At 41.1% G+C, this 14,521-nt stretch overlaps 1 protein-coding gene across 4 annotated transcripts in view; it reads left to right on the forward strand.

Annotated features, from left to right (window-relative positions):
* Positions 1 to 14,521, forward strand: part of METTL24 (methyltransferase like 24) — a 128,733-nt gene that overhangs the window by 107,672 nt on the left and 6,540 nt on the right. The gene's annotated exons all lie outside the window — the stretch shown is intronic.

The raw sequence follows: 14,521 nt of genomic DNA on the forward strand, positions 1-14,521 counted from the left end.
TTCTACTTCAGGCCTGACTAAATTTTGCTTTCCTTCTTCAAGGAAAAACATCTGTTCTTTCAGTAAAAACATACAGATGTGTAGGATTCATTGAATGGTCAAAATAAGTCAGTATCTGGCTTCTTATGCATATACTACACTTTCAAATGTATAGAATAGATAAAGAAGAGTACTAACTTCATTAACATGATGCCTCAAGCCTAGATTTTTTAAGGCTAAAGGAACTGATCAGGTGTGATTTTTGCAGATCTGTTTTGTTAATGCATTGTAAATTTCTGGGTTGACAGAGGAAGGGAGAGTGCAGTGTAGTGGTCATGAGAATTCTGAAAGGAGAGGAATTGCCATGGTTTTGGAGTATAGGAGGAGGAAATAAGAAGGAAATAGGTAGGGGATCTACAGGAAGAGTGGCAATTCCAGAATTAGAAAATTGCTTACTAACTCAGTAAGTGATGAATAAGTTAACTTCTAACAGGCATGGGTTGCTGGGCTGTTTCACTGCCCCTAAGTACTTCTTCACAGAAGACTTCATCTCTAAGTAAAATTTCCACAGGGGCAACAACAGCTAAGAATACCATAATAGGTTGAATATATTTAAAATTAGGTTAATTTACATGTGAAAAAAATTATATTGGTTTAAACAGTAGGAAAATTGTCTTCCTCTCTCATAAGAGAATTCTAGAGGTAGGTAGTACAAGTCTTGTATAGAGACTCCATAGTCCTCAGGTATCGAAACTTCATCCAGTTCTTCTTTCTTCTTAGGGTGTAATCCTTCTCCTCATGGTCCAGTATTGCTGCTGCAGCTCCAGCCATCACATACTCCAGGCAAAGGGACAGAGGAAACACTAAGTACAGCCTTTTCCTTAAAGGGAACTTACTGGAACTCCCACATGACACTTTTACTTTTATCTCTTTGGTCAGATTTTAGACACACAGCCAAAAGAGAGATGAAGAAATATAGTCTTTTATCTGGGCAGCAATGTGATCAACTGGAAATGACGGTTTTGTTATTGAGAAAGAAGAATGAATAGTTATGTGGGCAAGTGATATCTCTGCCATGCTATAGTTCCCTTTAAATTAAACAATAGTATATGTTGCTATTTTTCTCTGCTAAGAGGAAAGCATTTTATGGGATATGAATTTGTATTAATGTTCTTAGTGGTGAGCTGGTATTGATCAGAAGCAAATTTAGAAAACGCCAGATTGTGCTTTTCCGGGTACTTCTGGTGCAGAGTGATTCTTGGCAGAGAGAGATCTTGAGAGAAGAAAGGAATCATGCTTCGTTCTCAAATATTGTAGCAGTCATTAAATAAAACACTTCACTAGTCCTTAAGTCTCAAGGAAAATGAAGCTTAGAGTTGTAGACTTGTCTCAAAGCTGTATTAATGTTTGATGAATGTTAATGGGGATGTGTGTGTGTGTGTATGTATATTGTATAGGTGTATCTAAGACTCAGAGCAGAGAGTGATGTTTGAGATGTAGAATATCTGCCACTGATGAATTAATTTGTGATCTTGGACAAATCACTAGGCTTCAGTTTTCCTTGTCTAGAAAATGAGAAAGTTGGACCAAATGTTCACATATAGCTACTAGCTCTAATCTTCCAGAACCTGGATCCTCGGAGGTCCCTTTAACTGTTTGTCCATTCACCTATTCATCCACCTCTCTATGTATTCATTTTTTCAGCCATCCACCTGTCATCTATTTTTGATAATGCCTGGTAGTGAACTAGAAGCTAAGGGTTCAAAAATAAATAAGTTCCCTGGTGGTCCAGTGACTAAGACTCTGTGCTCCCAGTACAGGAGACCTGGGTTTGAGCTCTAGTCAGGGAACTAGATCGCATATGCTACAACTAAGAGTTTGCATGCCACAGCTAAAGATCCTACAAGTTGCAACAAAGATCTAAATGCCGCAACTAAGACCCAGTACAGCCAAATAAATAAATAAGTATTTTAAAAATATACAAACTAAAGATTATAAAAAATAAGTTAATGGCTTCATGCAGCTTAGTGTTCAGTCTAGGGCATAAGAATTCTACCTATTTTGCCCATTGTCAGATGGAAATGTAGTTGAAACTATTTTCAATTTCACCTGCCAATGTGCTGTATAGAGATGATTCTTAACTATCATGTTTGAAATATCTCTGTATATTTCCTGTACAAACCTTTAATTCTATCCCTGAGTTATCTCCCCAAACATAACTGCTACGGTGCAGACAAGGCACATTTTAATGTTAGATTAAACATGATAATGTTAACTGAGGGGAGGGGTGTGAAGGGATTATGGACTACATTAAGAATTGGTAAAATTAATAGCTAACACCAAAGGAGCACATACTCTGTGTTAGGTGCTGTGCATGGTGAGTTATGTACATTTCTCCTTTAATCTCAAGAAAGCCCTGTAGTAGAAAGCCTGTTGTTTTCCTCTGATCCATGGGATAAGGCAACTGGCCTCAGAGGCAAGGTCCCAGGAACTTCAATTTTCATAGAAAAGTGCTCATGGGCATAAACACACATTTTTTTGTACACAGTTTCAAGGAGTTACAAGCCTCACCAACACCTTGATGATATGTTTAGGAATCCCTGAGCTAACTGTATGCTAATTAGGGAAACAACTGGTGTTGGGGAAACAACTGGTGTTGGGAAAACAACATATACCTTCTCAGGCCAAAGATTACCAGCGTGTAGATACTTTCTGCATGTGCTTATGAGGTCAGTTCAGTTCAGCTGCTCAGTCGTGTCCGACTCTTCACGACCCCATGGACTGCAGCACGCCAGGCCTCCCTGACCATCACCAACACCATTACTCAAACTCATGTCCATCGAGTCGGTGATGCCATCCAACCGTCTCATCCTCTGTTGTCCCCTTCACCTCCTGCCTTCAGTCTTTCCCAGCATCAGGGTCTTTTCCAATGAGTCACCTCTTCACAACAGGTATCCAAAGAATTGGAGCTTCAGCTTCAGCATCAGTCCTTCCAATGAATATTCAGGACTGATTTCCTTTAGGATTGACTGGTTGGATCTTCTTGCAGTCCAACAGATCTTCAAGAGTCTTCTCCAATGCCACAGTTCAAAAGCATCAGTTCTTTGGTGCTCAGCTTTCTTTATAGTCCAACTCTCACATCCATACATGACTACTGGAAAACCCATAGCTTTGACTAGATGGACCTTTGTTGGCAAAGTAATGTCTCTGGTTTTTAATATGATATCTAGATTTGTCATAGCTTTTCTTCCAAGGAGCAAGCATCTTTTAATTTCATGGCTGCAGTCACCATCTGCCGTGATTTTGGAGCCCAGGAAAATAAAGTCTCTCACTGTTTCCATTGTTTCTTCATCTATTTGTCATGAAATGATGGGACCAGATGCCATGATCTTAGTTGTGCTGAGGGCAAGTCCTTTGAAAACCATAAAAACTCAACCAATGTCATCAGCTAAGTCCAGTGATTCTCAGTATTGTCTAATGGTTCTCAAAGTGTCATCCTTCAACCAGTGACATCACTATCAGCTGGGGTCCTGATGAAAATGCAAACACTCAGGCCCCACTCCAGATCCACTGAATCAGAACCTGTGCGTTCACACCTCCCCCCGCTCCCGCCCCAACCACCGGCCTCAGCTGATTCATGTGATGCTCACTTGATGTATCTGATGCATGTGATACTCTGAACAGCACTATCCAATAGAACTTTTTATGATCTTGGAAATTCAAGCAGTTGCCTGGTGCTTTCCTTGTTGCTATCTGACTCTGTTCTGGGCCAGGTCCCTTTTTGCAACTTCAATCCCGCCTAAATTTGTTCTTGGTTCCTTTCTGTTGCATGTCACCAGTAGACCTCTGACTTTTTTTTTTTTATTGATGGATAATTGCTTTACAGAATTTTGTTGTTTTCTGTCAAACATCAACATGAATCCCCGCTGACTTCTTTATGTGTCACTGGCTCGCCCATTTCTGTCCCTGACCTACGTTTCTGCTGCTACATGTTATCCCAGTCCAGAAGTTTCTCGCCCAGCAGCTTCAGGTTAGCTCCTTTGGAATAGGCTAGATATTTGACAAAATAAGTCTTTGTTTGTAAATGTTTCCCTAAATTCCTTTAAAATTCATTTACAGAGTGTTGCTCCTTGTAGAGGTCACTTCTGTGAGCTGGTTACTACATAAAATTATTTTCTTTTATTATTAGTTCAGAATTGGTCCTACATTAGCTTAGAGTGACCCTTCATATTTCCTGTACTATGCAGGGCAAGTCTTATCTCCCATTTCTTAGTGGTAGCAGATATTCTGTAATGTTACATTTTTTCCAACGAATGGTGATAATGGGGCCTGATTTAGTGTGTTTAAATTCTAAGGCTCTTAAAGACGTTTTTAATCCTCTTGTTCATTTAAGATGGATTAATTTCTTCTGTTTTTTTTACAAAACATGATCCTCTTTCTAATGTGTTCATTCAGGTTTTAATTTTGTAGGTGCAGAGATATATCTTGCTTTAAGAAGATGCTATTTAAAAGCCTGAATGTGCCTTGCTTTAATCATTAAATAACTTTTCATAATTAAACTAAAAGAGGTTGTATTGATAAAATAATTTTAAAATTATGATTGAATATTGACCTAAACCACAGTGAGTATGGAGAATGAATATAGCATTTATTTTTAGGGTGGTAGGTAATTGCTGATAGATTAATATTAAAATATTAAAATTTGTGAATTTTAATTTTAATTTAAAATATTAAAATTTGTGAATAACTCAGTGAGTAGTTAAATCAGATCAGATCAGTCACTCAGTCGTGTCTGACTCTTTGTGACCCCATGAATCGCAGCACGCCAGGCCTCCCTGTCCATCACCAACTCCCAGAGTTCACTGAGACTCACATCCATCGAGTCAGTGATGCCATCCAGCCATCTCATCCTCTGGCGTCCCCTTCTCCTCCTGCCCCCAATCCCTCCCAGCATCAGAGTCTTTTCCAATGAGTCAACTCTTTGCATGAGGTGGCCAAAGTACTGGAGTTTCAGCTTTAGCACCATTCCTTCCAAAGAAATCCCAGGGCTGATCTCCTTCAGAATGGACTGGTTGGATCTCCTTCCAGTCCAAGGGACTCTCAAGAGTCTTCTCCAACACCACAGTTAAATAAATAATAATTTAAAAAATAGAGCCTAATTCCAAAACTCAATTTCCACACTCTTTTTCAGGAATCTGTCTTTTACAAACTGTGAGATATATCTGTAAATGCCATATACATAGTATATGATTCTGGCTTCAAAACCAGACTGCCCATGTTAAAAGCAAGCAGCTGTGTTTGTAGGTCAATTGTGGCACAAATGAAAGAAGTCCCTTGTTCTGTGTTAGTTGATTGATAAGCTGTGTGGTTAATATTGACATTTTATTGGTGTTATGTAGTTTTGGCTTTTAGCCAGAGATTTTGATTAATATAATGATTAATTAGGATGGCGATTATAAAGGATGGTAAGACACTTGCTCCTTGAAAGAAAAGCTATGACAAACCTAGACAGTGTCTTAAAAAGCAGAGACATCACTTTGCTGACAAAAGTCCGTATAGTCAAAGCTATGGTTTTTCCGGTAGTCATGTATGAATGTGAGAGTTGGACCATAAAGAAGGCTGAACACTGAAAAATTGATGCTTTCAAATTTTGGTGCTGGAGAAGACTCTTGAGAGTCCCTGGAGATCAAACCAGTCAGTCCTAAAGGAAATCAACCCTGATATTCATAGGAAGGACTGCTACTGAAGCTGAAGCTCTAATACTTTGGCCACATGATGTAAAGAGCTGACTCATTGGAAAAGACTCTGATGCTGGGAAAGATTGAGGGCAGGAGGAGAAGCGGGTGACAGAGGATGAGGTTAGTTGGGTGGTTTGGTGACATCGTTGACTTAATGAACATGAGTCTGAGCAAACTCTGGAAGATAGTGAAGGACAGGGAAGCCTGGAATGCTGCAGTCCATGGGGTCACAGAGTCAGACATGACTGAACGACTGAACAACAATAAATAACCAGTTTGAAGCTTTAACGCACATTTTATGGGTGGAAAAGAGAATCTATCTCCTTTTAAAGGTTTAATATGGAACAATAGGGAGCTTCCCAGGTGGCACTAGTGGGAAAGAACCATGCAGGAGACCCAGGTTCAATCTTTGGGTTGGGAAGAACCCCTGGAGGAGGGCAACCCACTCGAGTATTCTTGCCTAGAGAATCCCCATGGACAGAGGAGCCTGGTGGGCTACAGTCCATAGGGTTGCAAAGAGTCGGACACGACTGAAGTGACTTAGCATGCACACACGCAGCACAATAGATAAAGCGTTTTCATTAAAATGTTTTAAATAAATTTTATATAAAGACAGTTTAACATATACTTAGTTAAAATTGATTTGCTTGTTTTTCTCTTCTTTAAATGGCATGCAGTTTTTTGTCTACTCTAGTGAATCACCGGGACATAAAAACATAGGTTTGTTTAGGAATGCTCCAGAGTATCATGTGGCTTTAGGGTAATATAAACAAGCCAGTGATGGCCTAACTAATAACAGTGGAGGGGATTTTTGTGGTGTGTCTGTCTGCACAGATTCCCAGTCTTAGCACAATCTGGTTTGTCCTCAGTTTCTCGAGAGCAGTGACAGGAAGGGGCTACTGGTTAGTAAAATTATTAAGAGTGTAAACTGTGTCTATGTTTTGAACCTGCCAGTTCTCTTCTGGAAGTATTCATATTCTAGGGAAAGAATTGAACAGGCTTAAATATTTAGCTGCAAGTTTATTGAACACCTCAGTTGACAACATCATCCAATTGGAAAGAACCTAAATGACCATTAGAAGGGGGATTTGATTAAGTAAATTAAACCAATATCAGATCAGATCAGATCAGTTGCTCGGTCGTGTCCGACTCTTTGCGACCCCATGAATCGCAGCACGCCAGGCCTCCCTGTCCATCACCAACTCCCAGAGTTCACTGAGACTCATGTCCATCGAGTCAGTGATGCCATCCAGCCATCTCATCCTCTGTCATCCCCTTCTCCTCCTGCCGCCAATCCCTCCCAGCATCAGAGTCTTTTCCAATGAGTCAACTCTTTGCATGAGGTGGCCAAAGTACTGGAGTTTCAGCTTTAGCATCATTCCTTCCAAAAAAATCCCAGGGCTGATCTCCTTCAGAATGGACTGGCTGGATCTCCTTGCAGTCCAAGGGACTCTCAAGAGTCTTCTCCAACACCACAGTTCAAAAGCATCAATTCTTTGGCCCTCAGCCTTCTTCACAGTCCAACTCTCACATCCATACATGACCACAGGAAAAAGTTGTTAAAAACACAAGTTATAGACGGAGGCTTCCAAAAAAATTTTTTTTCTTAGCAGGAAATCTCTTTATCAAGCACAAATTTGCAAAGGATTCTAAGCATATAAAAGAGAGAAAAGGGGAGCTGCTCCTGTTGAACCAAGGTGGAGGGTCTGTTCCTCCCCCGCATCTGCCTCAGTACTGCAGGGGCCTCACTCACCTGCATCACATTCTTATGAAAGCTCCCAGGGACACTGTTTGAGAGAACATTTTAGTTGAAAATGTGTTGGCCTGAAAAAATATTCATGGTCTGTTACATTAAAAAGCAAATTTAAAACAGTATAATTCTAATTTTATAAACAGCATGTGTATCTGAATTATTCCCATGTAGGCTGTAAACTGTGTGTTTTGTGTGTGTGTGTGTGTGTGCGTGTGTGTTGAAGGCAAAGAAAAATGTCTTGCAAGAAATATACCAGGTGTTTTTAAACTCTAGATCACAGGTATTTTAATTCCTTTTCTTTTTGCTTATCTTTAGCTTTAATTTTTATATAATGACTTTGTACCTTTTTTAAGGTTTATTTAGTTTTGGTTGTGCTGGTCTTCACTGATGTGCTCAGGCTTTCTCCAGTTGCACTGAGTGGGGGCTACTCTTCCTTGTGGTGCACTGGCTTCTCACTGCAGTGGCTTCTCTTGTGGAGCACAGGCTCCAGGCGCACGGGCGTCAGGAGATGCAGCTTGAGGGCTCTAGAGCGCAGGTTCAGTAGTTGTGCTGCATGGGCTTTAGTTGCTCCAGGGCATGTGGGATCTTCTGGTGAAAACGTGAAAGTCTTAGTTGCTCAGTAGTGTCCAACTGTTTGCAACCCCATGGACTGTATCTCACTCACCAGGCTCCTCTGTCCATGAAGTTCTCCAGGCAAGAATACTGGAGTGGATGGCCATTCCCTTCTCCAAGGGATCTTCCCAGACCAGGGATCAAACCCGCGTCCCCTGCATTGGCAAGTGGATTCCTATCCACTGTACCACTAGGGAAGTCCCGTACTGTTGTAGTTGTTGTTGTTTTATAAGAAAATATTTTTGGTTAAATATACATTAAAATCTAGAAGTCACAGCTTTGGAATATATAGTATTTGACACTATGCAATTAACTTTTAACATTTCAAAAGAAGGTTTGCATAAATGGCACTTGGTCTCTGTTCTAGTTATCTCCTGCTACATTATGAGTCACCCGCAAAACTTAAGTTTTTTAAAACAACAGTAATTGATCATTGATCTCTCCCAGTTTCTGGGGGTCAGTGTTTGGGGAGGGCTTTTTTGGGTGGTTCTGGCTCAGGGTCTCTTGTCAGGTTGCAGTTGGATGGTGGTTGGAGCAACTGGGGTCGGTCAGGCATCACTCTCTGCAAATTGATTCAGAGTCTCTTTTGTGTGGTCTCTCTGCAAGGGCTAGTTTGGGCTAGTTTGGACTCATAGCATGATGGCCTCAGGGCACTTGGACACTGCCTTGTGGCTGAAGTTTTTAAGAGAGAGAGTATCAGTGAACAAAGCCTGTGCTTGGGTATCATCACCTAGAGTCACTTCTACCATACTTTAGTAGTCACTGGTCATGAGTCCATCAATATTCAAGGGCAGGATCACAGAACAGGATGCATAATTGTGGAGCTGAGTACAAAGTGAAAGTGTAGGGTCACTTGTTCAAAACATATTAAGAAATTCAAGTCAGCAAGAGTAGAGCATGAAACCAAATGTTGAGCCCTTCTAAGTGTGGGGCCTGGTGTGACTATGCAGGTTGCCCACCCCAAGAAGCCATCTTTGGGGAGGGAACATCAACTTCATCTGTTGGTGGGAGGAAGGTCAAGGCCATATTGTAGAAAAGCATGTGAGATGGGATTTAATGGTGAGACCATCTTTGCAAAATAAAATCTGCCACAGATTTTAATTGCCTTCAATTAATGTGAGGTGGCTCACATTTTTACCACCCAGCACTGGAGTTAGCAGTTAGTTATGGAGGAAGACAAACCTAGACAGTGTATTAAAAAGCAGAGACATCACTTTGCCAACAAAGGTCCATATAGTCAAAGCTATGGTTTTTCCAGTAGTCATGTATGGATGTGAGAGTTGGACCATAAAGGAGGCTGAACACTGAAGAACGGATACTTTCGAACTCTGGTGCTGAAGAAGACTCTTGACAGTCCCTTGGACTGTAAGGAGAATGAACCAGTCCATCCTAAAGGAAATCAGTCCTGAATATTCATTGGAAGGACTGATGCTGAAGCTGAAGCTCCAATACTTTGGCCACCTGATGTGAAGAACTGATTCATTGGAAAAGACCCTGATGCTGGGAAAGATTGAGGGCAGGAGGAGAAGGGGATGACAGAGGATGAAATGGTTGAATGGCATCACCGACTCAATAGACAAGTCTGAGCAAGCTCTGGGAGATGGTGAAGGTCAGGGAAGCCTCGCATGCTGTAGTCCATGGGGTCATAAAGGGTCAGACACGACTGAGTGATTGAACAACAACAATGGAGGAGGAGGAACTGCTGATCTTCTCCAGCAGCTGGCCTGCATCAGCAATAACAGGGATGGATTTTAAAACTCTTTCTGAAGAGATACTGGTTGCTTCTAGATAGTGTACAGCAAAAGTACCTGTTTTATATCTGTTATGGACTGAATTGTTTCCCCACCAAAATTCACCCTCAATATGACTGTGTTTGGTGACAGAGCCTTTAAGGAGGTAATTAAGGTTAGTTGAAGTTGTTAGAGTGGGCTGCTGTTCTTGTAAGAAGAGGAAGAGATAGCAGGAGTGCTCCTGATACAGAGGAGAGGACAATGCCCTCATTGTCCATGTGAGGACAGTGAGGAAGCAGCCATCAGCAAGCCACGGGGAGAGGCTTCCGGAGAAATCAAATCTGTTTACACTTTGATGCTGGACTTTCAGCCTTCAGAACTGTGAGAAGACAAATTTTTGATGTTAAGCCACTCAGTTTGTGGTATTTTGTTATAGTAGCCCTAGTAGACTGACATAATATCTAGGACTTATACATATACTTGTTCTTTTCAGAATTTTCTTTATTAGTCATCCTTAATTCATTGGATATCCCAGATTCTCTGTCAGCTTCCAAAGAAAGCCAGATCTAATAGAAAATGCCATGTTTTAATTAACCTGCCTTTTTTGGGGGGAGGAGGGGCCACACTGAGTGGCTTGGAGGATCCTAATTCCTGAATCAGGGATTGAACTCAGCCTTTGGCAGTGAAAGCATGGAGTCCTAACCATTGGATTGCCAGGGAATTCCCTAATGTCCTTTCCTTAATAATATTCTGATGACTAAATGCTTTATTATTCAGTTTTCCTGGAGTATTGCTTGTGTCCAGTTAAGGCTCATGTCTATGGTAATACTGTAGTTCACTCATGGATTTGTATATAAAATAATATTTTTTTCAAAGATTGAAGTCAAGTATATGCAGACATGGCCATGAACAACGACCATCTCACTCTTTCTATGTATGCCACTCCTCCTCTCAAAAGGGGCATCTGTTTCATCTCCCCTTGAATCTGAGCTAGCCTTGTGGTTTGCTTTGGCCAATAGAATGCAGCAGAAATGACGCTGGTGATTTCCAAACCCAGGCCTTTAAAGATGTTGCAGCTTCCACTTTTGCCCTCTCGCTAGTCTGCAGGCATGTAACAAAATCCGCCTACCCTGCTGGAGGGCCCTCTTGAAGGGGAAAAGACTCAGGTGGGGAGTGTAGGCATGAGGAAGCTGACTACTTGAAGGAGTTCTAGAGGAGGGAAAGGAATGAGTTAGGGAACAGGAAGGCATCAAAGACAAGCTGCACCTGCTAGGCCTCATTGTGTGGCTGAGAAAGACCCGGGGATTGAAGCATAGGGGTTTTATGATGGTGGTTTTAATTGGCTTTGGAGGCTTACTGATCTGCTTTAGGTTTGACACTTAGCAAGACTGGAACTTTCAGTGTTGGCTGGGGTAGGGACGGACAGGATAACACCCACAGTTCCCTCAGATAGCTGCTGGCGCTTAGATCTGTGGTACAAGACACTTTCCCTAGGCACTGGCCCCGGGAAATGGGCTCCTGAACACATACTACCTTGCCAAAGCTCTATAGCAGTAGCAATCCCCCCCACTCCCCCCCGCACAGCCACATACATATGCTGAGGTCGAAACTCCTAGCTCCTCAGAATGGGATCTTAACTGGAAATAGGGTCAGGGTCAAGACAGACGATAATTAGTTTAAGTGAAGTCATAATGGTGTAGGATGGGTCCCTAATCCAGTATGACTGGTGTCCTTATAAAGGGGAAATTTGGACTATAGAAACAGGAATAACATTGTGTAAGATGAAGACAGATCAGAGCCATGCAGAGGCCAAGGAATGCCAAAGATTTCCAGCAAACCACCAGAAGCTATGAGAGGGACATGAAACAAAGCATCCTCTATAGCTCTCAGAGGAACCAACACTGTTGGCCACTTTGATTTTGGACGTCTAGTCTACAGAACTCTGAGACAGTAAATTTCTGTTGTTGAAGTCACACAATCTGTGGCACTTTGTTATAGCAGATCTAGCAAGCTAATAGTTGTGCCAATAAACTTTACCACCAACCCCCCTTTCCTCTCATCTTTGCAGTTCTGGGTGGATGAACACAGGATAAACTTGTACCCATGAAGAGGGAGCTGTCAGATAGCCTCACATCTTAATCCAGTTAAAATTAAAATTCTCATTTCCTCAAGAAATTCTATTAAAGGTGATTTATTATATATTTCAGGCACAAAGGAAAGGAGGTAACTTTGATGGGACCTCTGAAGTTATGCTAAGTAGGCTGCTTCATCTACTTTCTTTGAGAATATGTCTGGTTATTCCAGAGTTTACAGAGAGCTAACATTTAGTTGTTTTTTTCAAGAAACCTGATTTAACCTAACTGTATTAGGATTGGCACTTGATTATTCTGATATAATAATTTGCATGATTTTTAGTGCCATAATTGTTGAAAGCTGATATTAAAATGTTAAAAGTGGCATATCTTATTCAGAGATGTTTAGCACCTTATAATAACAATAATATTGGGTGCATTATGCAGTAATAATGGAAATTACACTTGCAAAATTGTTGTGGTAATAGAACATTCTAAAAGGCAAGAAATAGAAAAAGCACCCTGGAAGAGAAGACCATGTTTTATTCATGGCTTTTTGGCTATCTGCGCTCCGAGGCTGGAAGATAGGAAAGAGCTGTGGCCTCCTCAGTACTGTGTTCTCCCTGGGCTGCATGGTCGAGATCAACTTATATCATTCTGATGCTGCTGCTAAGTCACTTCAGTCATGTCCGACTCTGTGTGACCCCATAGACAGCAGCTCACCAGGCTCCCCTGTCCCTGGGATTCTCCAGGCAAGAATACTGGAGTGGGTTGCCATTTCCTTCTCCAATGCATGAAAAGTGAAAAGTGAAAGTGAAGTCGCTCAGTCGTGTCTGACTCTTAGCGAACCCATGGACTGCAGCCCACCAGGCTCCTCCGTCCATGGGATTTTCCAGGAGAGTACTGGAGTGGGGTGCCATTGCCTTCTCCAATCATTCTGATAGAAATGGAGAATTCTATCACTGGATTAAGAAGAGGGTGGGGAGTGTGGTCACATTTGAAATACTTTTTGTAAATGAAAATTGAATTTCTAAAGAAAGCATGCATTTACTATGACTTAACCTAATTATTTTTTCCCAGTTGCTTATAACTTTTGATTAATAGCTTATTTAAAAAATATGTTTGGAAAGAATATGTTAGGTATGTTGGTGGCTTATTTAAAAAATATGTTTGGAAAGAATATGTTAGGCATATTCCCCTATAATTCATCAGTATAGTTTTTAGGTCAATTTTAGGCTGATTAACTTTATCCTGCCCCTTTAATACTTTAATTTTTATAGATCACATTCAATATATTCAAACTCAGAGAAAGTCATGGTGAGAAATGAATCTATAAAGAAACCTAAGAAATTCTTCACTGTGTGAATTGACACAACAAATATTGGCTTTGAGTTTTGGATATTTTCTGTATAAATTAGAAAATTTTGTGAAGTTTTGATTTAATGTTTCTTTCAGCAGCTTACTTATCCTAATTCAGGAATATTCTGCTTAAAACTTCAAAGATTAAACAAAGCCAAGGGATGCACCAGGGCAGCAGAAATGACAAAAGAATGAATTAGCTCTGTTGTATCCAAGTCATGAGAATTATTCCAGCCTTGTGTATGTTCACATGGAACCTTTTCTAAAAGGTCAGTTCCTTTTAGAAAAGAAGATTGTTTTTGTCTTTTTTTAAACTTTTTCTCTTTGATTTTAGAACCATTGAATTTAAGAAAAAAAGCTGGTTTATGGATATCTAGGCAACCCACTCCAGTGTTCTTGCCTGGAGAATCCCAGGGACAGGGGAGCCTGGTGGGTTGCTGTCTATGGGGTCACACAGAGTCGGACACGACTGAAGCGACTTAGCAGCAGCGCAGCAGCAGCCTTTTCCAAGGCCTCTTGATAGTCTTGGGGTTGTTACCGTCACTGTTTCCCTGGTGGACCAGGAGGTACTGTTCAAGGCAAGAGAGTGAAAGCCTTTCCTGACGGGTCTCAGGATGCAGGGCAAAGATCATTTTCTTAGAGCAATTGTATCTAAACTCCATGTTAACTTCTCCAGTCAACTCTGAAATCACATAAGGAATTTTACCACTGGCAGCCTCATGTCTCAGCTGCAAATGAGAAACTTGTTAAATAGACATGCCCTGAGAGAAAGGAGAGGCTGGGGTAGGATTGGTCTTGGTTCTTGTCTATTCTTCTGAAAAGTCACTTTCAAGGCAGAACTTTGGTAACTTCAGTTGGCAGCTTCCTGAAGAGCTGTTTGGGGTTTTGTTGTCACCTCTTGGAACTATAGGCTTTGTTCTGTTGCAGTGATTCCTTCCATCTTAATTATTCCGGTTTGTGTCTGAATGTGCCAGCCTTCTTCTGTGTGATCAAATTATCCCCTTTACTCCCCCTTCCCCCATTTCTTGGCAGCAGGAAAGTCCTTTTTACCAAATCCTTGCCTACCTAGAGGGCTGTTTTGCTGAGATAATGTATTTGGGAAAGTGATTCTTTAAGCTGGAAAATGCTCTGCTGTCCAATGTAAAACGGTGATGCTGGTAACAATACTTGGACTCAGAGACCCTTATTCCCTCACCAATAGCACCTTATTTTCCAAACCAAAAGCCTTTTAGGAACTCTGATTTACCATTTTTCCTTTTGTGGTTTATGGGAATTCAA

Source organism: Bos indicus x Bos taurus, chromosome 9 (assembly GCF_003369695.1).
Source record: "Bos indicus x Bos taurus breed Angus x Brahman F1 hybrid chromosome 9, Bos_hybrid_MaternalHap_v2.0, whole genome shotgun sequence".
Classification (NCBI taxonomy): domain Eukaryota; kingdom Metazoa; phylum Chordata; class Mammalia; order Artiodactyla; family Bovidae; genus Bos; species Bos indicus x Bos taurus.